This window comes from Platalea leucorodia, assembly GCF_965183815.1.
Source record: "Platalea leucorodia genome assembly, chromosome: 3".
Lineage (NCBI taxonomy): Eukaryota > Metazoa > Chordata > Aves > Pelecaniformes > Threskiornithidae > Platalea > Platalea leucorodia.
Genome location: NC_138825.1, coordinates 27,576,522 through 27,604,134, shown reverse-complemented (window position 1 = coordinate 27,604,134; position 27,613 = coordinate 27,576,522). Strand labels below are relative to the sequence as shown.

Genomic DNA, 27,613 nt, shown 5'->3' with positions numbered 1-27,613 from the left:
TCGTTTTCCTTCCGTGCCTGCGTTGGTAGCATCTCTGCTCTTGCTGGCAGGACACATGGTGGAGAATGCGGGCGTGTTGGCTGCAGAGAGGCTCGGCAGCGTTGGAGGCCCAAAAACCCACCATCTGTAAGGTACAGTCGTGTTGGAAAGCTGGATGGGTCTGGCAGGGTGCTCAGACAAGCAAAATAGCGTCTTGAGGAAAACCTGATGCTTGTTTCCTTGCCTGCAACATTGATCTTTTGCAGGTAGTGGTAATTTTTTTTCTTTTTTTTTTTTTTGTTGAGCATTGACTGGTTTTGGTGCTGTCCTTGAGGACAGCAGATTTGCAAGGTGTACCAAGCTGGCACTGTGAACAGCCGGCACCTACTTTGTGTAACAGGTAAAATCTGTTGGATTAGAGCTGAACAGCTCTGACTTGGCTCTGGATCATACCCAAAGTAAAGCTGCTCAGGTTTGTCGAAGGGGTAGTTGCTGATTGCTTCAGCTTCTAAAATTTCTTTGGGAAGAGTGCTGCCTTTTGCTGGCTGCCTGCAGGGTTAGTCTGGTCAGACACTTACATTTCACTGCATAGTCTTTGTGTTGGGGTTGGGGCATGGACCAGCTCTTAAAGAAATTGCCCATTCCACCCAGCGAGCGTTTCCTATTACGGTGATTTGGGGCATGGTGGTGTACTCCTTTCCTCGGGGGGGGGGGAGCCTTTTTTGTGGGTTTGCCGTAGGGAGGAGGTGGTGTGTTTTTGATGACCCTCCTGAGATAAACAGGTACCATGTAGCTGCTGGTGGCTGGAAAGGACTATCCTTCTGGAGGTCCGATCCCTTACAGGTTTGTGGTCTTATTTCTGTAATAACTGCTCTCCGAGATGCTTCAAGAAATCACTGTTTAACCTAACTGGTGAAACCATGTGTTTTTGGCTTTAAGGAATTTCCCCACCAAATCTGTTGGTCTTGCCCCTCCTCTGGGTTGTGCATGAACGCCAGCATTGGCCCTCTCCTGCGCCTGGGGTCGAGCCCACAGTAAGCGAGGAAAGGACTCTCTTGCCTCTTCTAATTTTTTTTGGCAGAAGGGAGGAAGTGGTAGATACCAATCTTCCTCTCTCGCACATCCTTCCACTTGCATCTTGCTGGTGGTCACCCAAACTGTCCCCTAGAGATGCTACTCTACCATGACTAATTTCCTGGTGTTTATTTTGAAAATGCAGTCATCAAAGTTGCGCAGATCAGCTGGGCCAAGTTCCAGCCCCTTTTGTATATGAAAACCTAGAAAGCATGCTTCTGGGAAGAGGTGTTTCTTGTGATTTGAAGACAGGGAGGGCAGTAGTGAATGTTGAGGATTTTAATAATTTAATTGGTGTGCCTTGATTTCAAAATCAAGACTTAAGTGCATTGGAAGTAGTAGATGCAAACTCTGCCAGGTACGAAGACTAACCAAGGCTGTAATTGTTAAAAATTTATACTGTTAATTATAATGCCATAAAAGCTCCAAGTCTGATTGGCGAGATGATCCACCTGTGTAATAAACATTACCATGTCTTTCCTCTGCCAGTTATACAAATATTTTTGTTGGTAGTATTTTGTGGACAGCACTACTTATGTGACCGTGTGTGTTAGACATAACTGTTGATTAAACTTCCTTGAAGAAATATTTTAACTAATAGATGTACAAGCATGTGAATTTAGCCAGTTCTTTATGCATTGTTTTCCCAGCTATAAAAATGTTCCAGTTAAGGAAAATATTAACTTTTCTCAGCAAGTAAATACTATTCTAGGGAGACGATTTTGTGTTTTCTGGTGTTGTGTGGTTTTTCTTTGGGGGGTGGGTGTGTGTTTTAAAGAAGAATGCTAACTGAATAAAAAGCCTTGCTTGAAGTATTGGTGATTTGGTAATGTAAGGTCAAATATTTATATTACTCATATTTATTGTGTGCCACTTGTTTGAAAACAAACAAATTCTAATATGCATTTTGTGTATATATACAACTGCAGATGTTGTAAAATACAAAGCACAGACTAGAACGACAAAAGTAAGCTTTAATTGTAGTAGATGCACTGAATTAACTGAGATGCCTGGGGAAGCGAATTTAGAGTCAGGAATTAAGACAGGTCCCTCCTTTATCTGAGCAATTCAAAAGTCAGAAGCCAGCTAGAATTACATTTTTAAGGCTAGTACAGTTTCAATATCTGAAAACCATTTTTGCCAGATTTTGCATTTATTGGCGGAGCTATAAATAAATGCAGAATAATTTTACTGAACTCCATGGAGTTTCTGCAGATCGGCGTCAGCCCAATGGCTCTTGGAGTCTGCCCTCACTTCTTCCTCGGCTGGAAAAGCCAACCTAGTTCTTAAAAACTGTGGGGAAACTGGCTGGGCATTAATTTTGGATAACTGGGTTCTCAGGGGTTTTTTTTGGGGGGGGGAGGGGGTCGTGGTGGTGATTTGTTTTAATTAAAAAAATTTTTTTCAGACAGATGGTTTCCTAGGAGTGCTGGGAGAAATGGTTAACTAAGGAGTTTCCTGTTACCAGTCTTAGTCCCAGCATTTGACTCCATAAAACCAAAATACAGACACCCCCCAGCCTCTCGGAAGCCCACCTGAGCCCTGCAGACAGCCTCCACGCTCCTGAGGCCACCCCAGCCTGAGCATCCCTGAGGGGAGTCTGGAGCACAGAAAACTTCGAGGTTTGGTAAACGAAGTAAGGGGGAAAGTAAAGTTCCCACTGTTTCTGTGTGGGAACTGAGAGAGAAGCGATAGGGCTGGTTGTATGTTAGTCTGAAAAGAGGGTTAGGAAGTTCCTTGGATGGTATGAACCCAGCTTTTTTGCAGGGAACTGCTTTTAGATTGCTTAGCTCTTTAGGAATGGGTTGATGCCGTTTAATCTCAGGGAATAGTGAGTCAGTCAGTTACCCAAAATAACATTTTTGTTAAAGGCTTGCCCCGGTGTAAAATATTTGAAGTTTTTTAAAAAAAAAACCCAAACGAACACCACCTTTTTCTTTTTTTTCCTTCTTTAAAATTGTCTCAAAGATCTGACAGCAAGCTGTGAAATGGTTGTGACACTCACTATCTTGACTTAAGCCTGTATCAAGACTCCACTCCAGGGAGTGCAATCATGCGATAAGCAGACTAGTCAAACACATCTTAATTGCTGCGTTTAGGCACTTCTGGGGCCTTCTCCTAGCAGAGTTTTGCAGGATCGGGACCATGAATTAGCGTCTCCATACACTGCCATTGACCCCTGTCTGAACAGGGTAAAGAAAAAAAAAAAAAAGCATGCTCATAGAGACATAGCAAATAAGAGGGCAGTTCACCTTTTATTTTAACTCCTGGCAGTGCAGGTTTTATTGAATTGCTGTAAAAGAGACTTCGTAAGATGTAAAACGGACTTGTCCCAGCGTCCTCTGATGCTCACAGCACCGAAGTGCTGCGGTGCTTGTCCTGTGTTTCTTGGGTTAAGTAGAGCGGGACAGCAGGAAGCGAGGATGTAAACTGTGCTTACTTCTCAGAAGCAGCAGGAAAATAATGACATCACTGTTTTTTCAAACTTTGAGCAATCTTAAATTTATGTAGCTGTTTTCATCCTATCTATTTCATGAAGAAAAATGTATATATTCCGTAGTGCTTGATGTGGTCGTACTCTTAACTTTTTAACAGTGGTGCTTCATCCAGACATAGTAACTGCTTTGAAATGGTGTTTGTTTTATTGCAGACCTGATTAGTTGGGAGGGAATGGGAATTACAAATTTTAATAACAACAAGTACTGGCAGTGTTTTTTCCCCCTATCTATTTAAACATCTTCTCCTTTCTTTTATTTCTTTTTATGTGAAGTTTGTGCATGTTATCCACTGAAATAGTAGTATATGAGACAGTTGTAATTCAGCATTTTGTGTAGTAATCCATTTCAGCAGATAAAGGGCTGTGAAACTTTTAATAAAAAGTTTAAAAAAAAAAAAAGTTCTAAAAGTTCTGGCTCTGGAATCCCATTTTTTTTTCTTCTGAAATTTTTACTTGTTGGTGTAATTCTTTTCAAGAGGTTCTGCTGCTTTCAGAAAAAAACGATGCTCAATGAATATCATGGGATAATCCAGAAGCCTTTGTAGGATGTGCGCTGACCTACCTAAGAAGCCCAAGAGGGATAATTACAACCTTTCTTAGTCTACGTGTAAATGCACTTTGCAAACGTTTTTCCATGCAAAGAATGTGAACCAGTTACATTTTTGAATCTATACCTATATGGAAAATGGACTGTAAGAGAGATGCCTATTTCAGGCGATTTTTGACAAGTTCCAGATTAAAAAAAAAAATATAGCAAATTATTAGGCATCTTTACTAGGGTGTAAGGAAGATTTATGCTGTAATGAAATATTGCTGCAACCCGATTTAGAACTTGACAAATCTGGTTTTATAGGGCTGAATTATAAGGGATACCTCATTATTTGAGGGGAAAACTTTTTTATTGTTATTTTTGGCACCCTGGTCTCCTCTTTGGTTGGGCTGTGCTCTGTAGGAGCTGCTTTGGGCAAGATGTCTTGGCGGATCCTTTTTCAAGGGAGCTGTGCAGGATGAAGTTGTAATTAAGGATCACATCCTGGCAAGCTTTTCTTACCACATGTGGTCACTGATTTCAAGTTAAATGCCTGCAGTCCTCATTGCTCCTCTGGGTCAGAAATGTAGGTCTTAAGAGCACAGACTTCTGCTTTATTGTCAGATATTCCTTACTGATAGTACATGTCAGATACTGCCTACTGATACTGTATATCAGATACTGTATATATAGTATCAGTAGCTATACAGAATTTAGCTACACCAAAATTACATGTATACAGCTTGCCTTTTTTTTTTTTTTTTTTAATTCCTCTATTTCTTCCTTCTGCATACAGACCTCTTGATTGCCTCTCGCTTTAAACTCAAAGCATGCCCTTGTGCAATGCATTCGGAGGATGACCTGGCATTATGGCTTGCAGCAGACAATAAGCAACATCACAAAAAAACCCATAATTTGCTCAATTTAGGAAGTCTACCCAAAATTTTGGGTAGCAAATACCTCTCTGACCATCTTTTGAGACTGCTTGTGGTATTCTTATGTTGCTGTTCACAGGTTTTCAGTTGAGAAACAAAACTGGAAACAAACTAAGTTTGTGCATTTGGCTAAACTGAAGAGCAAATTTTAGCTGGAAATGGTATTTCTTTATGGGGTAATGAGATTCTTGTGTGCAGGGTTTCTGTTTCCCCCTCTGCCCTGGCATGCAAAGTGATTGATCTTAAGCAAATTACATACACTTGTAACTACAACCATATATGTGCACATATGGGAGCATGTGACGAAGGAAAACAAAAATGCAGGGTTTGAGCTCAGCTGGTAAATCTTTCAGGAACCTTTTCTCCTTGTTCCTGGGAGAGAGACATCTCAACTTCTCCCGATGCCGTCTGTGTGTTACCTGGCCCCGTGGCTCCACAAGTGCTCTTTCTGATGTGCTGTGCCTACCACATCAGAGGAGTAAGGCATTGCCGAATGGCTTAGGTGGTCAGGTATAAGTAACAGATGGAGTGTTTACATTTAGGAGAATCGTACGCTGAATACTTAAAATGACTTACTGCTAAGCACAGCTTTAAAAGTTTAAGAAGCAGTTTGGTGTGAGTTGAATGTGCACTATGTTATGCACTTAGCTTCAACTATAAACCATTTGCTGAGTTTTAGTGACTCTGATGTTTAGTCTTTGCCCCCCCCTGTTTAGACATCAGTGGCCAAGTGTTTTGCCTCTGTATGTAGCCTCAAGTTGCACTTTTTTCTGGTGTAGTCATCAGATCAAATTATTTATAAAATGAGGACATCCTTTTGGACTACATGTGTAAACAGTCTTAAATATGTGCACAGGCAGATTCTTGTCTGTTTATCCACAGTTGAAGCCTAAATATTAATAAATACTAATATTAAATAGTGGGGATTTTCCCCCCACCCCTCAATCTTCATTTAAGTTTTCCCTTTACGGCTCAAATTTCTTCTGTAGATTACCCAAAGAAAAACTTTCACCTTGCCCTTGATCAAGTTGCTAGTTGCAGTATGTCTCTGCTACTGTGATTTATCATGAGTTAGGGTAAGCAAGGGAACTCTTTCAGAGTGGTTCCTACTGGGCAGGTATTCGTGTAATCGAACCCATGGCCGCAATTGCTGGCGCATGCATTTGAGGGTAGGATCTGTCATCTTCAGGCAATATGGTGATTCCAAGTCTGTTAAATTTTGGAGTTAATGGCGAGAGCTGGAAGCCTGCAGCCAGTCCACCAAGCTGCCACTTAAAATTTCCTTTGAGCCAAGTTAGTGTTGGACTTTGCTTATTTGTAAGACATCTCGACAGGCAACGAAGTGCACCTCTTGTAGTAGGGATTTGGGGGCGGTGGGGAGGGACTCTCAAGATCAGAGGTGGCTGGTGTTGCTCAGGTCCCTGCAGCAGGGAGATGCTCTTTTTGCTCTCTCTGCTGCATCTTTTTGCACGTGCTGTGCTGGAGACCTGGGAGGTGCCCATCAGAGCCGCTGCCTTCAGCTGGAAGGGGAGATGGGAAAGCAAGAAGCAAGATACTGTAAAACAAGGGCTGAGAAAGGTGCATCTTAGATAGGTTTTAAAGGTACTGACTGCTGCCAGGGCAACTTAATTTGTGTGTTTGTTTTAGCTTTCTGGCTTCTTTTTTGGGCTCTTTTTAACAAAACTTCAAACATCCTCTTAGCCAATGACAGCAAGGTTTGCAAATCAAAACCAAATCTGAGCATAGCACTACACTTGAGTGAGCTGTGCTAATCTAAGACGAGCTTCTGTTTCCTGCTTAGAGCTTCTCCCCCGTGCTCTCGTTTGGCGCATGTTACAGTACTGCGTGCTGACAGACACCTTTCAGACAAAAATCAGTTGAAGTGTGTGTGGTGGCGACTGCTCCAACCTAGGTATTTCATGTGCTTATTGGCTACCTACTCACGGTTAGGAAGTAGCTGTTTAGAGCCAGGTACACTACAGAGGAGTCCTACGTTTGTGAATTAACATCCAGAATGGAGTGGTCTTGGGTCCTTTTTGTGTGTTCCTATGTATGATCAGGCAAAAAATGTAATCTGCTAATAAAAATAATGCCCGTAAGAAGTCATACAGTTCAAGCAGTGTGTGAGCAGAGTGTTTTAGGTAGTGAATATGTTGAACTGATACAATCCTGAGTAGTCCAGCTCTGCGGTTTGCGTAAAAGCAGCCCCTTAAAGACCCTGTGGTCTTGTCTTCCACCAGCGACTCAATGACTGACTTTCACTTTCCTTACAGTAAGAGAATCGATAGAGAAGAGAATTTGCCATTAGTTCTCTCTCTCTCTCTCTCTACATTTTTCCAGACAGTTTGGCCTCCACAAATTGTACAGCCTCCCTTTTCTCTGCGTGGGAGAGTACAGACTGCTGCTGGAGGCAAGGAGGAGAGATTAACATTCATCTGTTCTCTCCTCACTCTTTTTTCCATCCCGTGGGCATGGGAGACTTATGAATGTGCCGCTTCTTTGGGGAGCGTTTCTACTCATTGCTCTGAGAAGACCACAGAGACACCGGTAAGGTGGTGCGAGTTTCACGTTACTGATTAAATAGGCACATGAAAAAGCCAAGTGCAGTGGTTCCCTGAAGAGGTCAGAGAGGAAGATGGAAGGACTGGCATAAGCCTTAGGTCGCTCACTTGCTCAGCAATCTTCTTTTTCCAGAGTCTATGTGCATTGAGGGCTTAATGCAAAGTCTGCCTTCTCACTTGGGTCTGTCTTGAAAAGTGGTATGAGTTTATTTTGCAAGCGCTCTGTTTTGAGTAGAGATATATAGTATTTTGATTCTTACTCTGTGTTTAATGTTGCGTGTATAGCCAGGAAATCTGATGGGGAATATGGGGAAACAAACGTTTTCGGGGGGGGGGAAGTCTTTGCTCGTGTGGAAGCTAAAGCTGATATTGTACCTGCGTGTACAATCATAGCAGTGGTTGATAAGACTCAAATGCAGGATCAGGAGATTTAGTTTCACTTTGTGGTATCAGCAGGGACAGGAAAGGTCGTGCAAACACACGTTTCCGAATCACCCTGCCGCAAGGGGAGCTCTCAACTGGTGTTGCCCTTCGGTATCCGTTTACCCTTCACAGGAGACAGGTACCGAGGTGGGTGGATGCCATAAGGAGGTGATGTATCTTCTGATATCTGTTTCCTTCTGCGTGAGCACCAGCCTCAGGCTGCCTGTGCGGAACCAGCAATCGCCTCGTTGTCCCAGTGTCTCCTGCTGCTACCAAATTGGAGGATCTCTCTCATTTAACAGCCAGGCATTCTTTCTCCCCATTGCCCCCCATGCTAATGGGGAGTGGTTGATAGTTAGCATTTACTATTTGATGGCTGTGGAAGGTTTGTTCTCAATGAACTGCAATCAGGAGGTCTTGCTCCTTTGGTTAGTGGCCCCTGCAGGAAAGAGGGCAGTAGGCCCCTTCCCATCCTTTCCAGCGCTAGCCACTGCCCAGTGGGGTGTGACAACCCAAGTGCCACCACCATGGTGGCCTGGAGGTGACGGAGCTGCTGGTGCGCATGGTGATTGCGAGGATCGCAGAATCTGAGAAGTCTTCTGGGTGTGCAACCAACATCTTGCGTGAGGCGATGAAGAAGTACAAGTGCAGTATTTTTGGAAGGATATAGTGAGGATTTTACCCAGGGTAGCATGCATATTGCTGAGAGTGGCAGGGAATTTCTATGGAGCTGCTTGTTGAACTTGGGGAAGGATGTTGCTAACAGGCATCAAGTGTGGTGAGGTCAATACAAGAGGAACAAAACCTCCTATTTAGATAAAGGCAGGGGAAGGGGAACAGGGCCACATGTGGGACTGGTTCAGGCTCAACTGGTCTGTGCAGTAGTTTCTGCAGCTCTTCAGAAACATACTATGGGGCTGAGCTTCCTAGCTCAGCCAGGTCTATGGTCATGTTCCAGTCAGGCTTTGGGAAAGCAGGAACAGCACCATCTGTGTCCCTCTTCATTTGAAAAATAAAATAAAATAAAAAAAAAAATCTTGAATGCCAGCCATCTGCCAATATTGCATCCAAACTCTATCCCAGTATCTAGGGGCAGAAGAGGGAGATGGTTTCTGTGGGGAGAGGTGCTGTTCAGAGTGGAAGAGCTGCCTGCACCTGGGGGTGCTGCTGGATCCAGAAACCACCAGAGGAGCACGTGCAGGATGGCTTGGAATCTGTCCAGCCGCTTTCTGTAGTACAACACCAGTCCTGCCCAGAGAGAGGGAATCTGGGTGCCATCCTGCTGACAGAGCCCACAACGCTTGGTTTATGGATCATGAAGAGGAGATTGGAGCGTTTCTGTGAAGTGGATGCAGAGGGATGGGGTGGTTAGGAGCCACCGTATTGATGGCTGAGGCAAAAAGATAGTCATGGCTTTTTCCTTGTAGCCTGGTCATTGGGCGTAATGTTTTGGAAACAGATTACGTTGTGGTTTTCTACAGGCTGGCTATTAAAATAGACGTGCTATCTCGATGGGAACTAACACGAGCCCTCAGCCGGACACAGGAAATGAGCAGGCTCGTTTTTCTTTAATTCTTTTCTTGCACATCTCCCCCAGCAAATGCCCAGCGAGTTTTGATTTGCTTATGAAGCTGCTTTTTCTGAAGTCAACGTGTCATTTTCTCTCTTCCTCTCTATTATAGAAGTTGAGTGCTGCTTCTGTCCTGGTAGCTCTATGTGAATGTGAACACCAGTAAGGCAGTAGAGAGTTAAAAAAAAAAAATCCATTAATTAAAATATTTACATTGGAAGCTGCAAAACATTTACTCTTTGAGTAAAACAAACTTCCCCATTGTTCTTGTATGATTGCTGCAGTTTCTCTGAAAGTAGCCAGGAAGAGGTTGTGCTCTGAGGAATTTTACTGGGTTTGCAGGGGAATAGGAGGGTAGGGATATTCAAGTGGGCTCTTGGTCAGTGGCTCTCTTTTGTTCAAATCTTTCTGTCACATGGACAAAAGATCTCTTCTTCACAGGAAAAAAAAAAAAAAAAAAAAAACCAACAACAAAGAAGAATTAAAAAAACCCCCATAGTGGTGGAAGTATGTTGTCGTATTATTCTGGTAATGCCAAAAATTAAATGATCATCAGTAGAAGATGAGAAAAATGGTATTCACTAGATGAAAGGTTTATTTTTAGCACTTAAAGTGTATGCTAATGTACACTTAAAGAAAGGGGGGAAAAAAGAAGCATCCCAGAGAAGGCAGTTTGGACCCTGGCTCCCAGGCAGCCCTTCTGGCTGGGGACCCCTGTGCTGCTGTCCCCATTTTGCTGGCGGGGAAATGGCAGCGCAGCACGGTGAAGCACCTGTGGTTCCTGCTGGAGTCTGTTGGTATGGCTCGCCACCAAGGAAAACGAAGTGAGGGTGCAAATCAGGGACATCAGACCATTAAAACACCATGTTTTCTTTGCATCTAGTTTTGTAATTTAGGTACAAGGCCATTCTTGGCAGCATCACTACAGGAAAAGTAAGCAAACGTGAAAACTATTTGCTTCAAATCCTTCTATTCCTGCCATATCTCCCCCCAGATAACTAGATTGAAAAATTAAGGGTGGTTTGGTTGGTTTGGTTTGGTTTTTTTTTTTAATAGTATTCTCTCATACAGGGTGCCATTTCACTTTTACACATTTCTGGCCTTTTCCAGTCTGGCACTGGACTAACAGGCTTCTAGGGCTTGTGGGCAGGACGCTGAAAAGGCTAGAAGGGTGTGTGGAGGGGTTGGTTTGTTTGGTTTTTTAGATCCTTGTTTCACATTTTTCACTCTAGGCAGACTCTTAGGCTTTTCACAGTTGCCAGACGGGAGGTCTCTCTTCTGCCCTAGTGACTTGCAGACTGGCTGGATTGCAGGTCATGTCTCCTTTTCTTAACAGTGCCACAGAAAAGTGTTTGTTCAAGCCCGAGTCTATCATGACTGTAAATTTTATTGACCATTCCAAGGTTGCAGCTTTGCTGGTTAGGTGCACGGTACTCCTTCCTCTGATCCCAGGTATGCCAGACTGTGTCATGTTTACCTATATTATAAAAACATCTTTGTTGCATTGAAAGGTTGGTTTGTAAAGGTGTTAAGAAATTAAATGTACTTGTTCAGGGTAGGTGTCATTTAAACTCGTGCGTGAGAGCTTTGTTCCATCCGTTTCTTGCATGCTTCACTATATTTAAGAAAGGCTGACAGTTTCTTGGCCTGGAGAAAAAAGGTGCTGCATACCCAGGTTTGATACACTGATGGAAAATTGTCTCCACGATGTATAACACCGCTGTGATTATTTCTAGCCATTACCATGGTCTCATTTTACAACCATTCACATTATGTAATTTGATGCTCATTTAATTTAATGAGAGGATGCTGCAGACTTATTTATGACTCGGCAGGGCAACCTGTACACTTTGGCCACCTCTGTTATCCTTGCCGAAGGAGGAAGAACGTGTTTCTTACAGAACATGTTACAACATCTTTAATACCTTTATATTCAGGTTTCCCAGATTGCTGCAGATGGGAGGGCGACTTGCCTGGGGTGTAGATTATACTGGAATGGCAGCAGAAGTTTAACTTTTTTTTTTTTTTTTCCCCCCTTGAACTGCTTATTAGCCTTTTGTTGTCAAGTTATCAGGAGGTATTAATGGACTTTTCCTTTTGTTACAGATGGAATTTTATGACTTGCTGGATTCTGAATAGGACGAGATGTGTCTGATAAGGTAAGAGAGGGGGTAAGATAAATATGCTCCTACACAAAACAGTCTCACTGGTTGCTTGTTCGGGTTGAAGACAACTGTTTCTTTCCCTGATAGAACCCTGCAAATAACTGATGTATTTATTTTTAAGTTACATCTGCTTCTGACCCTCCGAGCAGAGACCATCTCTGTTCTGTGCAGCTTCTGTCCTAGTCCTTTCTCCTGGTGAACTGATGTACAAAGTCCAGAAGACAAAAATTGTATGCCTTTCCAGGCATGGGGGTTAGCAAGACAGGTCATACTTATCCTACTATTTTAGCGCTTTTTATAGAGTAACAGGTGAGGTAGAAGAGTTTTTGTTCGGTTTTGAGAGATTGCCTCCCCCCGCCCTGGACATTTGAAAGGTAAAAAGATCTTTGAGGTGTTTTAACTTCTACTCTTTAAAACTTGTTTTTCCTGTTGCAGTATTTTTGAATTTGGGCTGGTTTTATTAGGACAAAGTGTATATGAGTAGAAAACGTCTAGGTTTGAGTTTGAAATGAGTATTTGCTGTCACTAATGTGCTGAAGGAAGCTGTAGGTTTGCTGATGTTTGGTTTTTTTTCAGTAGCAGCATTTTTAAAAGACAGTGTTTAGATAGATACTTTTTTCATTTGGTTTCTGGTTCAGAGGCTTCCACTGGCAGAGAGGAGTAGATGTCTTTTAAAACTTTTAGGTGTTAGGATAACCTTATTCAAACAACAAACAGCCAAACACAATAGTAGTATTACACAGGGATTGTCATTGTCTCTGAACTTATGATCCACCCTGCATCTATCTAGCTCTATCACTTATGTGTTTCATTTTGTCTCCTCTGTCTTCCTGAGTTCTGTCCTGTTTACAGGCCTCGAAAATCCCTATTGTTCTTTTTGTCTGTTGGTTGGAAAATGTAGTGGAAACAGATAAATGATGTCATTGCATGAGGACCAGGACTAAATGACTTTTTACTTGGATTCAGAGATTTAGCTCTTGTAGACACTCTTGAGGTTTTGGTTTTGTTTTGGTTTTTTTTCCATTTCAGTTTTGTTTGCTAAGCAGAGTTACCCTTTGCAGGGTGGCTGCCCAAGCAAGAACCAAAAACTTTGAATGGCTCTTGGCACTGTGTGGAGTATGCAAGAATCAAAGACTTGCTTGCTGCTTAGGTTTTTTTGCAAGTGTTAGGCATTTTGTCCATTCAGACTACCCTCTTTCATGCCACTGTTGAATTGTGTGATGAGTATTTTATTTAATGGCTTACTCTCTACCCAAAGGTGGTCTTGTATGTGTATAGTTGGTAAAAACCAGCTCTTCAGGTGAGAGGTCTTGCAGTGTGCATCGCTGTTACACAAAGCACCTCACATGCATACCTCACTTGTTATGTAAACGAGCTTCTTCACTTGCACGTGTTCAAACCGGTCTACCTATGCTCCAAGAACGGGTAATTAAAATTGCTTTCAGGACTTCTTAGAGCGTGTGCAGCCCGACCTGTGCCGGCGCCCTTCCATGTGCAGGCGGTTCGGCTGCCGTCCCATCATGTGCCCGCCACTGGCATTGCTGCGGCTGGAGGCCATGTGGTGCCCACCACGGCATAACCGCTGGCATGCATATGCTCTCATCGAAAAGCAGCATGGCCAGGATGGGATAGGTGGAAATGCTGGCGTTCAGGCTGGTTTGGTCTAGCGGATTCAGTCAACTGAGGAGAAGTTTATTTGTCTGGTGTCAGTGCAATGCTGGGGACTTCTTTGGCATGCACATGGAACAGCACCTTAGTCATACTCGCTCAACTGCTAGTGTTTTCCTAAGATGTTACTCCTCATGTATTATATAGTATATATATTATATAGTTTAATTTTAAGTACTGTTCTTTTCTGCAGAGTGGATATTGATATACCCGTGTACTGTAACATGGGCAGCTCTTGTGGCACAGCAGCTGGCTGCTGTTGTACCATCTCTCCCAGGGCAAGCTCGCTCTCACCTTTCCTCATAAAACAACCACCAAGCAGGCTCTGTCTCTAGCAAGTTCTGCAGCTTGAGGCCACGACACCTTCTCTCGCCGCGGCTTTATTGCCAGCCCCAGGCACGTACAAATCGTGCGCCAGATCCCCAGCAATCACAGGACTGGCTTTAAAATGAGATACTGGGAGGAAGAAGTAGCACTTTCCACTGGCTCTCGTCGTTCACCTTTAGAAGAAAATATGCTGCCCTTGTTTTGTGTGATGCCTTCTCAGGGTTGAAATTAATCCTGAGCTATGAATGTGTGTATCGCTCTCCTTTCTCTGAGAGGGCTTCGTTTGTCCCTTCCCCAGCATCCTGGGCTGGAGAAGTGCCACTGTCCCACTCCTTGTCCTCCTGTGTTGGAAGAAACGGCTGTCCTGGTCATGCTCCTTCTCAAGGCCACAGTTTTCAGGTGTCCCTTGTTCTTACAACTAGGCCTTACTGTCTTGGCATCAGTATTATTTTATTTATTTGTTTTTAACCTTAAGCTCCCTTTCTGCCTTCTCTCTCCCCATTTACACCTGGGTTTCCATCCTTCCAAGACAGGCATCTTGGATCCTGCCCCAAGCATGCCCTAAGGTCCTGTCTGTGCCTCCTGTCCATGTTTTTCCCTTGGTTGCTTATGGTTTTCATGGATAGTTCCTGACTCATTCCCTGCTGTTTCTTCTTCTTGGGGAGTACTTCGGAAGCACTCGCATGTTTCTTGCTGCTGTTGCAATTAAAGGGGTTGTTATCTTGTGGTCCCATTTAAAGCAACGAGAGATGGTCCAGTCTCTGCAGGGAGTAGTCTTGGTTTAATCCTAGCCATGGTGACTTCCTTGTAATGGCTGGCTTTTGGCACCCATCCTATTGATTATGTGATGGGGTCAAATAAAAAAAATGAATAATAGCTCTTTTAATATGCCTGAAGCCTAATGATGAAATTATGAGACTTGGAGAGTTTGCAGTGATGTTGATAGGTGTCAGACCCCTCGCCCAATATTTTCTTTTCCTTCCCCCATATTTCCCTCTGCGTTTATCTTATTTCCTTCCAAGGAATCTGGGGCCCTTGTGAACTGCAAGGCAAGTTCCACATGAGGTCTGCCCGATAGCTCAGATCATGAATATAAAATTGTTCTATGAGGCCTAATCTATTTTCAGAGGTACGTTTATGAGTTAAAAATTACTTTGATCACTGAAATGGCATTGTGTCATTTTTGGAAGGAAATGACAAGGAAGTAACTGTTATCGGGCCTTTTTTCACCCACTGTTAGCTTAGACCTGATGAATTTCAGCTCCAAGGTCACTTGCCTTAACAGTTCCAAACTAGGTTGCCAATTAATATTGATTATCTGAAAAACAGTAGGTTGATGTATATTCTATTATTAATAGCTGTTAATGCACTTTATAATAGCAATCTGTTTTGCAAACGCTTTCTGGTTGTTCTTTTTTAATGAGTCTTGGCAGTGAAAACCCCAGTTTAACACATGCAGAACTACGGTAACTCCTTCAAGTATTTGTGGTTTTTTTGCATTTTGGGTGTGTTTTTGTTGTTTTTTACTGGAAATAACACTTGATTTTGGGACCAAATTGAGACAAAGTCAGAGAATGATTTCTGTCTAAACTGGTGCATTGTGGTTTCTTCTTGTGTTAGTGCATGTCAGTGCAAAATTCTTGCATCACTGCTAGATGAGTTTTAATAACTTCCTTTGACATTGCCTATGAATATTTTTGTCTCCACAGAAGCCATCTTAGAAAAATCTTTCAAAATAAGAAAGCTAATTTGAATAAAACAGTAACAGGTAATTTGAGTTCCTTTTCTTGTGCTGTTTAGCTGTTTTGTCACAATATGTGGAAAGTACCTGGAACACACAGGGAGAAAAATGGGAAATCTCTCATGCATAAGGAAAAGCCTCTAGACAACAAGGGGGGGGGGGGGAGAAAATATCTACGTAAATGTAGACATCAAGGTAATGCTTCTTCCTTTTCTTTTTCTTCCAGAAAATTTGAATATTTGCACAATCTGATGTTGCAAGTTGTAAATGCTTAATTCTTCTAAAAGAATAAATTACTTCAGTGCCTGAATGTGTAGATAACTGTCAGCTTCAAAGGATCAAGTGAGTTGGAAGGAATGTCTGGAGAACTCGGTATAGGCAGATACCAGGTGGAATATAGAAAGCAGGGGAATGAATACATTCAACTAATATAACAGAGGCTTAGATGTAAGTTTATATATAAATTAAGACTAATCATGTTACGAAAAGTGAATTTCTGTGGTTCTGCTTTTAATGTAAAGGTGGAATACTCACTTCCCTCTCCCCATCTCTGTCACCCTGGGTTTCCCAAGCTGCTTGTTATAAGGGCTGCTTATATAAAAATTGAGATGGAAAATTACCCTATTTAATACTTTTCAAACTACCCTTACAAAAAAAGGCCACCTTTTGCTGTGGAATATCCTCCTTGTGAACTGGCTGGTTCTGTAAGATGTATGTAACTTTGCACTCTTGACTAAGCAATTAAGAGAAACTGAAATCGGTACTGTAAAATGTACATTAAAGCTATAGGGCTAAGATGGAAAGAGCCATTTCAGCTTTTGCTTGAGAAGTGAACTGATCTGAAGTTCCCCTCGGAGTACGTAAAGCACAAACAACAAGATGGGGTGTAGTTTAGCACTGCAGTCTCTGGGGTGCATGTTGCCCGTCTTTCAACCCACCCCAGTCAGTGAGCCAATGCAGGGTACTAAACCTGGCAAAACTACTAGCTCTGACTTCACCTTAGGTTTATTTTTCTGACCCAGGTTCTCTGGCCTCCAATGGACACACAGGCGCAAGGGGGGTGTCAGGGCAGACCCTGGGGGTTGCAGCTGCCCCTTTCAGGTGGGCGCCTGCCAGAGCAGGTCAGCAGGGAGACGTGGGCATGGCTGCTGCTCATCACTGAGCCTACCGCCCTGGCTGGACGCACCCTTCTTTCTTCCTTCTCTGATGTTGGTGGTGTGACTGGAGCTCAGAGGCATGGTGTGGGGAGCAGGTGACTCTCTACCTGGTGAGCGTGCAGGGTACCAGCTCTGCGGCTGCGGGGCGGCCGCCAATTTCAGTGCTTGAAAATAGCGCTGGCAGCCAGGAACTTCTAACTGCAGCTCTGCTAATGACTAGTGTTGTGGTTTTGGGCAACTCCCTTGGTCGCCTTTGAGTCAGCTCCCCTGTCAGTAAAAAGGGGATGATGCTCCTTGGTAACTTACTGTTGCAATGATTAATTATTGTGCTTCAGATGTCAAGGTCCTGCCATGTATTGTTACCATTGGTATGGAGAGGCCTCTCAGCTTTTGTTGAGAAACCCTGGCTCCAAGAACACAGGTGATGGGGGCTGTTTTGTTTTTTTTTCCTGTTAACTTATGAAACAGATCAGATTGACTCTCAGTACCAAAGTGCTAACCACCACTACCAACCATTTGAGTCTTGCCCCCCTCTCCTCCCCTTTTCTTTCCTCTCTGCAACTCCCTTCTTCACTGTCCACTCTTCATATCAAACCTTTCCTAAATGAATTAAAGACAGGGTGCCATATAGAGTTAAAAGGGAAATTTTAGTTGAGGCTGTAGGTGAAATCCTAGCAGTGAGGCTAAGGGTTTGCCGCTGGTGTAGCGAGATAGAGAAATGTTCTGCTTTTTTCTCTGAAACCCATTCCGCATGGAGGCTGTGCAGTTTTCAGGCTGTGGCTTGGTTGCCAACCTGAGACATGCCAGTAACTTGTTGTTTTTGTTTTGTTTTGTTTTTTAAAAATGTAGTCTAAAAATAATGTTGGGGAGAGCCCAGTGAGTGAAAAGTTGCAAAATTCACATATGAGATTAAACTTGACTTAAAACCCCCTAGATGATTTAAATCAAAGGCAGATATTAGTTAAGGTACCCAGACAGAGCTCTGAGAACAGCAGAAGCTTGTTTGCTGTTCGTCTCCCTCAAAAAATGTGCTCTCTGGGTTCATGATTGACTCCCAGCTTGCAAGTGGTAATGTCCTCCTCCTCTTGAAAGAGCTGATGTGTTAAGGAGCTGAGGGCCCTCCCTAGTCCATCCGTTTGGGTGGTGGGGTTGTATGGGGCAGGCAGCTGTCACTGTTCCTGCTGGGTGGGTGCCCATCTGCAGCCCAAGCAGCAAAGTCAACTGTGAGTCTTGTTTACTCTCTGGTTGTCCTCTTGATGCTCAGCCAGTGCGCCTTGAAATTACAGGGGCTACTCATGACTTGTAGACTTCATAAACTCCAAGAAATGGGCTTTAGTATTAGAAAACATATTCTGTGAAATACATTCATAGACTTCTGTCCCCAGAATGAGCCTCTGGTATCTGTTCATCCTGTCTTACTAGCGCAGGTCATGAACTCTCACTTGGTAATTTCTACAGTGAGTCCATAACTTCTGTTGTTACTTTACAGAGAGCCCGCTCCTGGCTATAAATGACAGAAGGAGACATGTCCCAGTTGTAAATTACAATAATTTTCCTCCGGAAGAATTTTAGTCAATTCTGTTCTCTACTATAGAAAATCTTATGTGTTTTGTTCACAGTTGCACTAGTAGTATGGAGAACTTTTTTGTTTCTCCTTATCCATGGTGGGATGTAATGTAGTGCATTGCCCGGGTGTTTTTGTTTAATACAAGTTGCTATGAGTTAAAAAGTAGAGAGAGGAAGATCTGGGTATCATAAGCTTTGGTCCTCAGATCTGCCATGAGTGATTCTACTTGGAAGTCACTTCATGTTCCTCATTTAGCCACACAAAAATTTGTGTCTCCAGCACCAATTAACAGTAGCTAGAGCAGCAGAACGGTGCATCGCAGTCTGCCCTGGAACTCTGGGAAAAGCCTTGAATACCCTGAACTGAGGCTGTGGAGCACTTTGAAGACAAATGAACTTTGACTTTAATATTCTGAGGGTGCGTAGGGAGCAGCTGGTGCTTCTGAAGAGATGTGATCCAAGAGCCGTACTGGTTGGGGTTACCTAAATGCAGAGGTCTGTATTTCTGAATGGATAGCATTGCTGCAAAGGGGGGGGGAGGTAGATGCCAGAGGAATTGTACAGGGTTTTAGTCAGCTGGGTAAGACAGAAAGTGGTTCTTGTGGACACTGCATTTTGCAAGCGTGCTGTCGATGAGTTTCTGAGCGTACTACACATCATATCAATCAACTGTAATTAGGTATAGTCAGGCAGAGGAGATTAATACTGAACTCTTCAAAACTTTTTCCTCTGCCTGGCAGCATCTTTTTGGGGCCTAGTTTTGGCTAATGGATTCTTTATCTTGGTAGAGACATTTAGCCATTTTGTCAGTAAGTCACTGATAACCATTATCCTCTTTGATAAGCCAAATATGCAGACTTCTAAAACTCTCAATATAAGATCTATTTTTCTGAATCTTTAGTTGTTATTGTGGTATTTTCTTTTCTGAAGTGAATAGACCAGAAAAGCATGTTGGCCTTGCCGTTATTGTTCTTTAGATACAAAATAATGTTCTTATCCGTCCAGAGGCTATGTTTCCTTGCTTAGCTGCAGATTTGTGCAGGAAGTTTAGCGTCTAGATTGTGTCTGCCGTGACCCCCAGTCTTTTTTACAGGATCATTGCCTTCCCGAATGCAATTCCCCAAGGGTAACTCTCATAGTTCTTTTTTTATTCCTAGGAGTTTGTAACTTTGTGTTATTGCTGTATTAAAACCAGCTGTTGTGCAGATAAACTATACCTAGCAAAAAATATACTTTACCAGAAAGTAACCTGATGCGGTTTTTGCTTACCGTTGCTCCAGGTTTCATGTTCTGTGCAGATGACAAGAAGTGATTTCATATTTTCTTTCAAATCCCTGGTAATGGCAATGGACAGCATCCCATCAGGCCCCCAAAATACCAAAGAAAAAAATATGAGAGGAAGTGGGGTACGTGGTGTCATTAGAGATAACACAGGATTTTGAATCCCTAAGTTGAACTTCTTGTACTTTGCAATTTGGGTTTGTGTGAACATAATTACAGCTTTGAATTCTTTCTTTTAAGTATTGAATGTATGTGGGGGAGTAGTTGTTTTGTTTTTGCTAAGTAACATTTTTCTAGAGAATTGTATTCATACCACTTGTGTTTTTTTTTTGAAGGTAAAATTTAATGTTGATACTTTTTTTGGTCTAGTTCTTATATGAGATTAAGTACCAGACAGTCGCACATTTACCATCAACTAATAGTCAAAAGGTACAGTCTCGCAAAGACTTGGCTAAAACTAAACGAATAGCTCTCGATTTCCTGTGGGTGGGTTTTTTTGCGTGTGTGCACTGCTTACCAATAAGGAATACAGCAGCTTTCCTATTCTGAGGTAGCTATGTTGCCAACTTTTGTACTGTTGAAGTAATTTTGTTAAACAGGAGGAGGAAAGAAAGTTCATAAATTGTCAAAAGGAATTTGTCTACAAAGTGTGCCAACAGGGTTGGGTCTGTTTTTCCTCCTCCATTTTATCAGGAGGGAAAAAAGCTTGTTGCTTTAGTACTTCATTAGCCTTTTGCTTTCAGATGCTGAGCCTTAACAGTATGCTGCTTTGATGATTTATTATAGCAGTTGCCTGTGAGTATAGTATTTGAACATACCTCTCGGAGATTAAAAAGGTCAAGACCTTTACTTCTGTAGGGGTGTTGTACACACCCTCATTTTATGTGTCTCACTCTGCCCATTTCTGAAGTGACTCGAGTAATCTGCTTAGGGCAGCGTGGGAAGCCTGTGGGAACTGGAGTAATGGTACCCTCCCACCAAAGCCATCTTCAGATGGTCAGGGAATACTCTACGTTTGGTCTGTCGTAAGTTCAGATGAATTTTAACTCTAATAAATAGTAGTGGTGTCACTTTGATCCTGTGCATTGCTAGTTTGAAAACTTGAGTGTTTTTCGAACGATTGTATGCTTTTTCTTAAGCAAAGGAAAAGTGTACGCTCTCTGGCCCTTCTCCTAGTCTGTGCTATTAAAAACAGAGAGGCAAATGAGTAGACTTGACTGTGTCCCACTTAAACTTCCTCTGGATTTCTTGAATAGACAACTTGGAAGAAAAAATTATCTCCTATCCTTTTCCTCTCTGCTTTCTTCTGCTGGCTTTCAGCTTAAAATATCATCACCTTTTGTAGCCTTAAGAGGGGGTGATGACGAAGTCTCCACTAGAAGTGTTCTCTGAAGTTGAACTAGTTACACCATCAGTCCCACTAACAAAACTCCATTGAAGCAGAGCTTTTTGACACAGTGCTAGGAAGATATCCAACAAGCTTTTACTGATTGAAAAACATGAAAAATGTGCTTGGGATGTAGCTGTGCAGCTTGCTGTGGAACTTTTTTCTTTGATCTTTTGAATGGACCATGCTGCCTAGAAAACTTCCTATTTCTACCAAGAGAGGCTGTTGGCGAGCCATCGAGGGGTGCCTGCATTATCTCTCTAGCAATTGATAAATGTGTGCTCCATGTGTCACTTACTTGGAGAGACCAGCTGTTCCTCAGTTCTGGTCGGAGCCAGATGAGGGTGTGTTCTTATTTCTTCAGTTTCCAGACATGGTGTGAGGGAACGAAAGGGATGAGATGGCATGTTCCGAGTACCCTAGTGGAGTCTTGAGATGCTTTGTGGCTCTGACTACTTGAGACACAAAAGGAGGTAAAAACTGTTGTTTAATTTAGATTTCAGCAGGTCCTTAACGGTCATCTGTAGGATAATCTGAAGTTTGTTCAGTGGTTTCTGGTGAGACCTGTTATTGCATGAGGTTTGAGTAAAAGTAGCAATGGCCACTGTTCAGCAAAACCATAGCTGACAGTGGTTAATGACAAGGTATTCTCTTGCATTGTTAAAGTACCTGTATTAAAACAAGAAAGAGGGCTGTGTTGTGTCCAGATGTCGTGTTGATGGATCCTGGTGCAAGAATCAAAACAAGTAATGCTCTTTAAGCACTAGTGAGTCGCATACAGTTAGGAGCTCCTGTGCTGTCCGTCATGCAAGGCAAGTTCACATTTGCTTAGCCTGCCTTCTTTTCATACATGATTTTGGTTTTCACTGCTGATTAAATTTGAGGTTATTATTTCCTTATTTTTTCAGATGTTGCTGTAATATTAAAGTGTTAATCCTTTTCTGGTTGCTTGTTCTGTTTCATATATGCTTATATTTACTTCTTATTAAAGAAATACTATTATACAATTACATAAAAGTGTATCTGAAGAATGGTTGAAAGAGAGAGACTGACCTTCTTTGTTCTTTTTCTCCTGTTTAAAACAAATTGAGACTGATGCGATATTTTACTAGCAGTCTCTTATTTATCCAGGGAAATTAGTTTTAAAGACCAGACCCTGAGAGTATTCTTTTCATTTGGAAGGGGTTAATATCAGCGTTTCACGTTCAGCCAGTGTGGCTGGTGTCTGGGACACAGAGGCGCAGCCATACAGGTTGCTGTTGGTGGGAATGTTGTTTGTGTAAGTAGTTTCCCTAGCAGGTGACGAACTTCTTCCGTAATGATTTAATTACTTAATCTCAGGAAATCCTTGGGGGGGGAAAAAAGGTGTCTGGGAAGTTCTGCCAGAGACTGACATAGGTGTGGTAATAGGGGAGGGAAGGGATGACTTCTTCTGAAGTTAGATGCGGGGCAGGAAGTGCTGGAGCAAGCGTTGGCCAGAAATGCTGAAATACAGAATGAATTTGGGGAGGCGGGACATGAGTTCTTCTGGTGGTTAGCCCAACAGCAAGTTACTTTAGCCTGAGCGTGCCTCTGAGTTTCCACCTGTGTGAGATGAATTATAATATGTGCCTCAGAAGTACTGTGAAGGTGCTAAATTAATGCTTTCAGTGGAAGATCACAGGATGCTTTGAATAAAGCTTTACAAAGTGCACAGTGTTCTTACACACAAACTATTTGGTATTAATAGTATCTCTTAAATGACAAGGAAAATGCAATGTGCCAGATTTGTGAAGCTGGAGAAATGTTTGCTCGTTATTTTGAAAGAGCTGGAAAGTGCAGATGGAGAAGGAAGGATTGAAATGTAGGTATGGAGGAAAAAAATTCCATAGACTGTCATCGTGGATGTGGTTTTGAAATCCTTCATCTTGTTGCCTCGTGTCTGTAAATCAGCTTTGTAGGTGGCTGAGCGTTTCTGAGCAGGGTGAGAGGCAAGAGAGTGTTCACCAATGCAGAGCAATGCACGGCGGAGGAAGCTGCTGCTCAGACTCTTGAGTTGAAGAAAATGTGACAAACCAGGAACTGCTATAGTCCTTTTCTTAAATAGGAAATACATGCAACCACAAAAGACAAGTGCAGAGCTAAGTGACTGGCTGGAACCTATATTAGAAATCTGAAGTTACAAGAAACGGTCTCTCGGCCTACTTTGCCGTTTGGATCATACTTCAAAATCTGAAACAAAGGCCAATATGCAACCTGCCAGCAGAATAACAATAAGCGGCATTTTAAGCTGCGTGCCCACAGTAGGGTTGTCCTTTTCAAGTGATGCCTTTATCTTCTCCACTCGGTGTCACCGAGACGCAGGCGCTCTTCGTAGTTGGGGGGGATCTTTGCTGTCCTGTCTGAGCTGTCCCCAGCTTCGGAGTGTCTCTGTCTCCCTTGCCCAAGCTCCGCTTCTCCTCTGCCACAGGCTTGATGTGGGCTTACAAAAATCGCTTGGTTCGCTTGAAGCCAGCTCACAGAGGATGGGAAAGATTCACGTCGTCTCGGATGGCTGGAGCTTCTTGCTGTATTTCGGTTATTTTAGTTGGTAACAGTGAGGTGTGAACTTCCTGTGGGCAGGTGAGAAGTGAAAGCCCTGCCTCTCCCTTGCCTGGGATACTAGCACGCTCAGAAATGAGGAAACTGCTACCCTTTAACTTCGTGATGGAGGTCAAAACACCCAAAAAAGACTCCAAACCCCTCTTATTCAGAGAAGCGAGTCCTCAGCTTGGCTATTTTAGAAATGGCTACAGGATGATCGGGGTGTTCTTCTGATGGGCAAGTTGTCTGTCCTTTGTTAGTTCTGACCAGTGAAACATCTTACTTTTAAATGAGCTCTGGTAGATATGTTCTTAGCTAATCAGTTAAATATTCTAGGGAAGGCTTTGTGGCTAGTAATTAATTCTGGTAATTAATTCTGCTGTTGAACTAGGGTTCCACAAATGGCTGCACTGGTTTTACTTAAGCAATGCTAACCTGAGGAGATGTGTTGAAACTTTTTTGACCTTTGTTAAAGAGTTAAAGCTCTATTAAACTTTAGCCTAGGAAAAGAACACCTTTAGGTCTACATTATGGTGTTTCCATCCCCTAAATAAATCCACATCGGCAAAGCACCACTAGCTACTTGGGTCTGGCGTCCGACCCCTGCTTTTTAAGGGAATCCTCTCATACAGGCTGTGGCATCCACTGACATGCAGCTCTGTTGTGACGATGGGTTTGGACTCTTCTGCCCCTGCTCCTCTTTATGCGTGCTACTTTTCCAGCACACCATTGCAGTGTTGGTGTCATTTGCCTAAAAGATAAAGTTATCTTACTCTAGCAAAGTAAAGTAATACAACTAAATTGGTACTTTTGTCTATAAATATTACTGCTATTTAATAATGATAGGAATTCTCCTTTTGAGCTGAAAGCACAAGAAGCACTATGTTCTGACAAGTTGTTCTGACTCAACTTAGACCATAGTTTTTTTTAATAGTCATTAAATGCTTTATTGCATATAAAAAAACAAAAACATTTTTGTATTGGAAGAATGAGTATCTGATATGACAGCACAGAGCAAAAGTTTATTATGCATATGCAGTTGAAATAAGTTAACTTGTTTAAACTGTATTGTAGACACAGTGCTCCTGCATTTGAAAAAGTTTCATGACTCCATATAACCATATCAACATGTTTCCATAGTTAATTTCCAGCCTACAATTGTATTATCTTTTGTCTAATGGAACATCATCATATTAAGTAAACTAATAACCATAATGTTAATGTTGCTGATGCTTTATTAGATACTACATTAAAAAAAAAAAAAGAAAACAACAAACTGCAATCCTGCATTCACTTAACCAGGATATGTTTTTAACTCATGAAGCTTTTCTGTGAGGGGAAAGGGAAGGTTACATTTAAAAATACGGTATCCAATGCTCAAAATGGACCATATACAACAGTACGCCATAGCATTGCTTGTGAGGGCATTAAATATACACCCAGTGCTCTTCAGCACTTTTCTGCAAAGAGGAACACATTTTATACCGGAACTTCTGTCGCATTTATATATGTCTACGTGTATGAAACAAATAGAGAAATAATGGCAGTGAGTATAAATGGGTGATGAGGCAATGTGATTATTTGGAAAGGAAAGGGAGAAGTAACTACAAGCCTTTAGTTGGTAGAACTGAGAAAACTTTATTTCAAGATCACTGATAACTATACTGACAAAGTTATTTCTTCTTAAATTTGAAAGTGCCACCAAAAATGAGGAGTATGGCAAATAATGACATGTCCTTTGTCACACGGGGGATTAATTTCCTTTTAGTATGGACTTGCTTGAGTTGTATGAATGTTAGCCCAGACCAGTCCATTGCTGTACGTTATGCAGAGGGCAGGGCTTGCTACATCCTGGAGAGCAGTCTACATTGGAAGGGACCTGGGGTGATGGTAAAAAGCTAACAAAATACAGAGTCCTTGCACCGCTGCTGAAAGAATGGATACGGTCTTCGGATGCAAAAGCCAAACGTGTCCTGTGGGCGTATATAGTATTTTATCAGTGTGTGGTGGCACAGGATCATTACTGGAGTACGGAGTCCAGTGCTTACGTGCCTGCTTTAGGAAAAAAATGCTTTAAAAAGGAAAAAAAGGCTTTAGAGAGCTGAGAGATCAATTACAGTTGGAAAACCTGTTTTACCATTAGATTTTATTTATTTATTTAAATAAAAAGCCTAGCATGCTTACTTTAAGTGAAGTGGCTGAGTTGTATTTTGCAAATATCTGTGGAGGAAAGAAAATACAAAGCTCTTCAGTTTAGTAGGAGGAGGTGTAATGAAATTGAATGGCTGAAAGGTGAAACCAGATGAATCTAGGCTAGTTGTAACACACAAATTATTAAATAGGATAAATGACTCACTGAAGTGACTCCCTTTGGATGTGATGGATTCTTGATCACTTGCTTGTGAGTTAGAACTACATGTTTTTAGCAAGGGAGACTATTGCTGATATGTATATGTTCTGGACTTTCACAGGTACTATATCTGCACGTAGGTCTGTGGCACACCATGGACAGGTGATTGCAATGATCTGTTCTGCTTTCTGGGACTCAGAGGTGGATAGAGACCACCTGATGCTGTGAAATGATGTACCAGCTAAGTCTGGCGTTTGTGCTCGTATTTATTCTCGGTACCATCTCTAGTAGGCTGGTGAGGTTTTCTGTTTTGTTGTTTCTTTTCTCTCTTTGACAAATCTGCTGGGTTTTGATTCATGACTCAAAAGGGAGAAAACAGAATTTAAGTCCTGCCTACCCATCCATGTGGAGGGGGGCATCTGTAGTTAGAGCAGGGAGAGTTCTGAGGGGCTTTTGTTTGGGGTTTTTTCAGTAGTTGGGGGTTGGTTGGGTTTGGTTTGGTTGGTTGTGGTTTTTTTTTTTTTTTAGTTTTTTTGTTTGTTTGTTTTTGTTTTTTGGTTTTTAGGAAGATGAAAGGAGTCAGACAAATGAAGTTTTGCATCCATGCAGGTATCCTGCTGGAGTAAAGAACAGTACAAGTAGAATAGAGAGGAAAATGAACTTATGATCAAGGGTTTTATGCAATTTTTCCTTGGTCTTTTGGGGAAATAGGTGAATTTGCATGGGTCATGGAGAATGAAAAGCTAATGCACTAGGGACCCTCCGCTGTTAGGTATGTTTTCCAGATTCATTCCATATCAGTAGCAACTGGATTATTTTTTTTTTTTTGTCTGGTGACTGTTTGTTTACCCATATAAAATAAAGTTTGTCTTAATCTAATTTCAAATAGAGGCATGTTTCCATCACCGTGTCAAACTTCTGGCACACTTTTTGCAGTATGCGTTGTGCTGCGTTTCCACAGAGAGGCAGAGGTCACATTAGTTGAGTTGCTTGCCTGCCTCTGGATTTGCCTCTTTGGGTCGGAGCAGGGGACGCAAGGTAGAGCTGTGCAACGCTGCTGCACCTGGGCAGTGGACCCAAGTTGGCAATTTGATATTATTTACAGGGGTGAAAATAAAATTCATATGTGCAATTTAATGACTTAAAAACAAATGAATTGCACTTCTACACAAGCATTGCCACTGTGGGGACAAGTCTCTATCTAAATTGTGTTGGCCGGGAGACCTTTTGTGGAGAACGAAGTGTTGTGTTTTAATAAAAATTCAGTGTACTTGTTGCATTTGCGATGTTATGGCAGAGCTCTGTTTCACTGAGTATGGGGAGTTCTGTGAGGATGGCGGAGAAAATGCCACTGCCTTTGCTTCTGACACGTATTGAGCCTGAATTATTTATGGTACTTCATTGCAAATGGAGTGTTCTGTAGTATATTTGTAAATAATGAATTCTTTATGACAGGACATCTGTGTCTGCGGATCCTGTGTCACAGAACTGGTTTTCTAAATACACTTTATGATAAGCCCTTTTCCCAGGCTGCCCTGTAATAAAGTACTTTTATATTCCTGCTATATCTGTTATCCATTTTGACTCTGACTCGTAAATGATATATAGATAGATACGCATGTAAAAGCTTGTGCTGTTTGTTCTGAGTTGATACTGTGTTAAGTTCATTTTATAAGAAGAAGTAGGCAACTTTATATATAAAGCATTATGATTTTCGCACTGTGTAAAATCAGGTTAGTGGAAGATTTATGTGCCATATAAATTAAGTTTGCTTCTTGTAACTTTCCTGAAGAATACATATTTTTGTAAGATGGTAGGGCTGGGTTTTTTGTTTCGTGTGG

General features: G+C 42.1%; 1 protein-coding gene across 4 annotated transcripts in view; it reads left to right on the top strand.

The window, feature by feature from the left end:
• TRERF1 (transcriptional regulating factor 1) overlaps positions 1-27,613 on the top strand; it is a 101,378-nt gene that overhangs the window by 17,921 nt on the left and 55,844 nt on the right. For all 4 annotated transcript variants that reach the window (XM_082307717.1, XM_082307718.1, XM_082307719.1 and 1 more), the window contains one exon: positions 11,675-11,727. The gene's annotated coding sequence lies outside the window, so the exon portion shown is untranslated. The remainder of the gene's footprint in view (positions 1-11,674; positions 11,728-27,613) is intronic.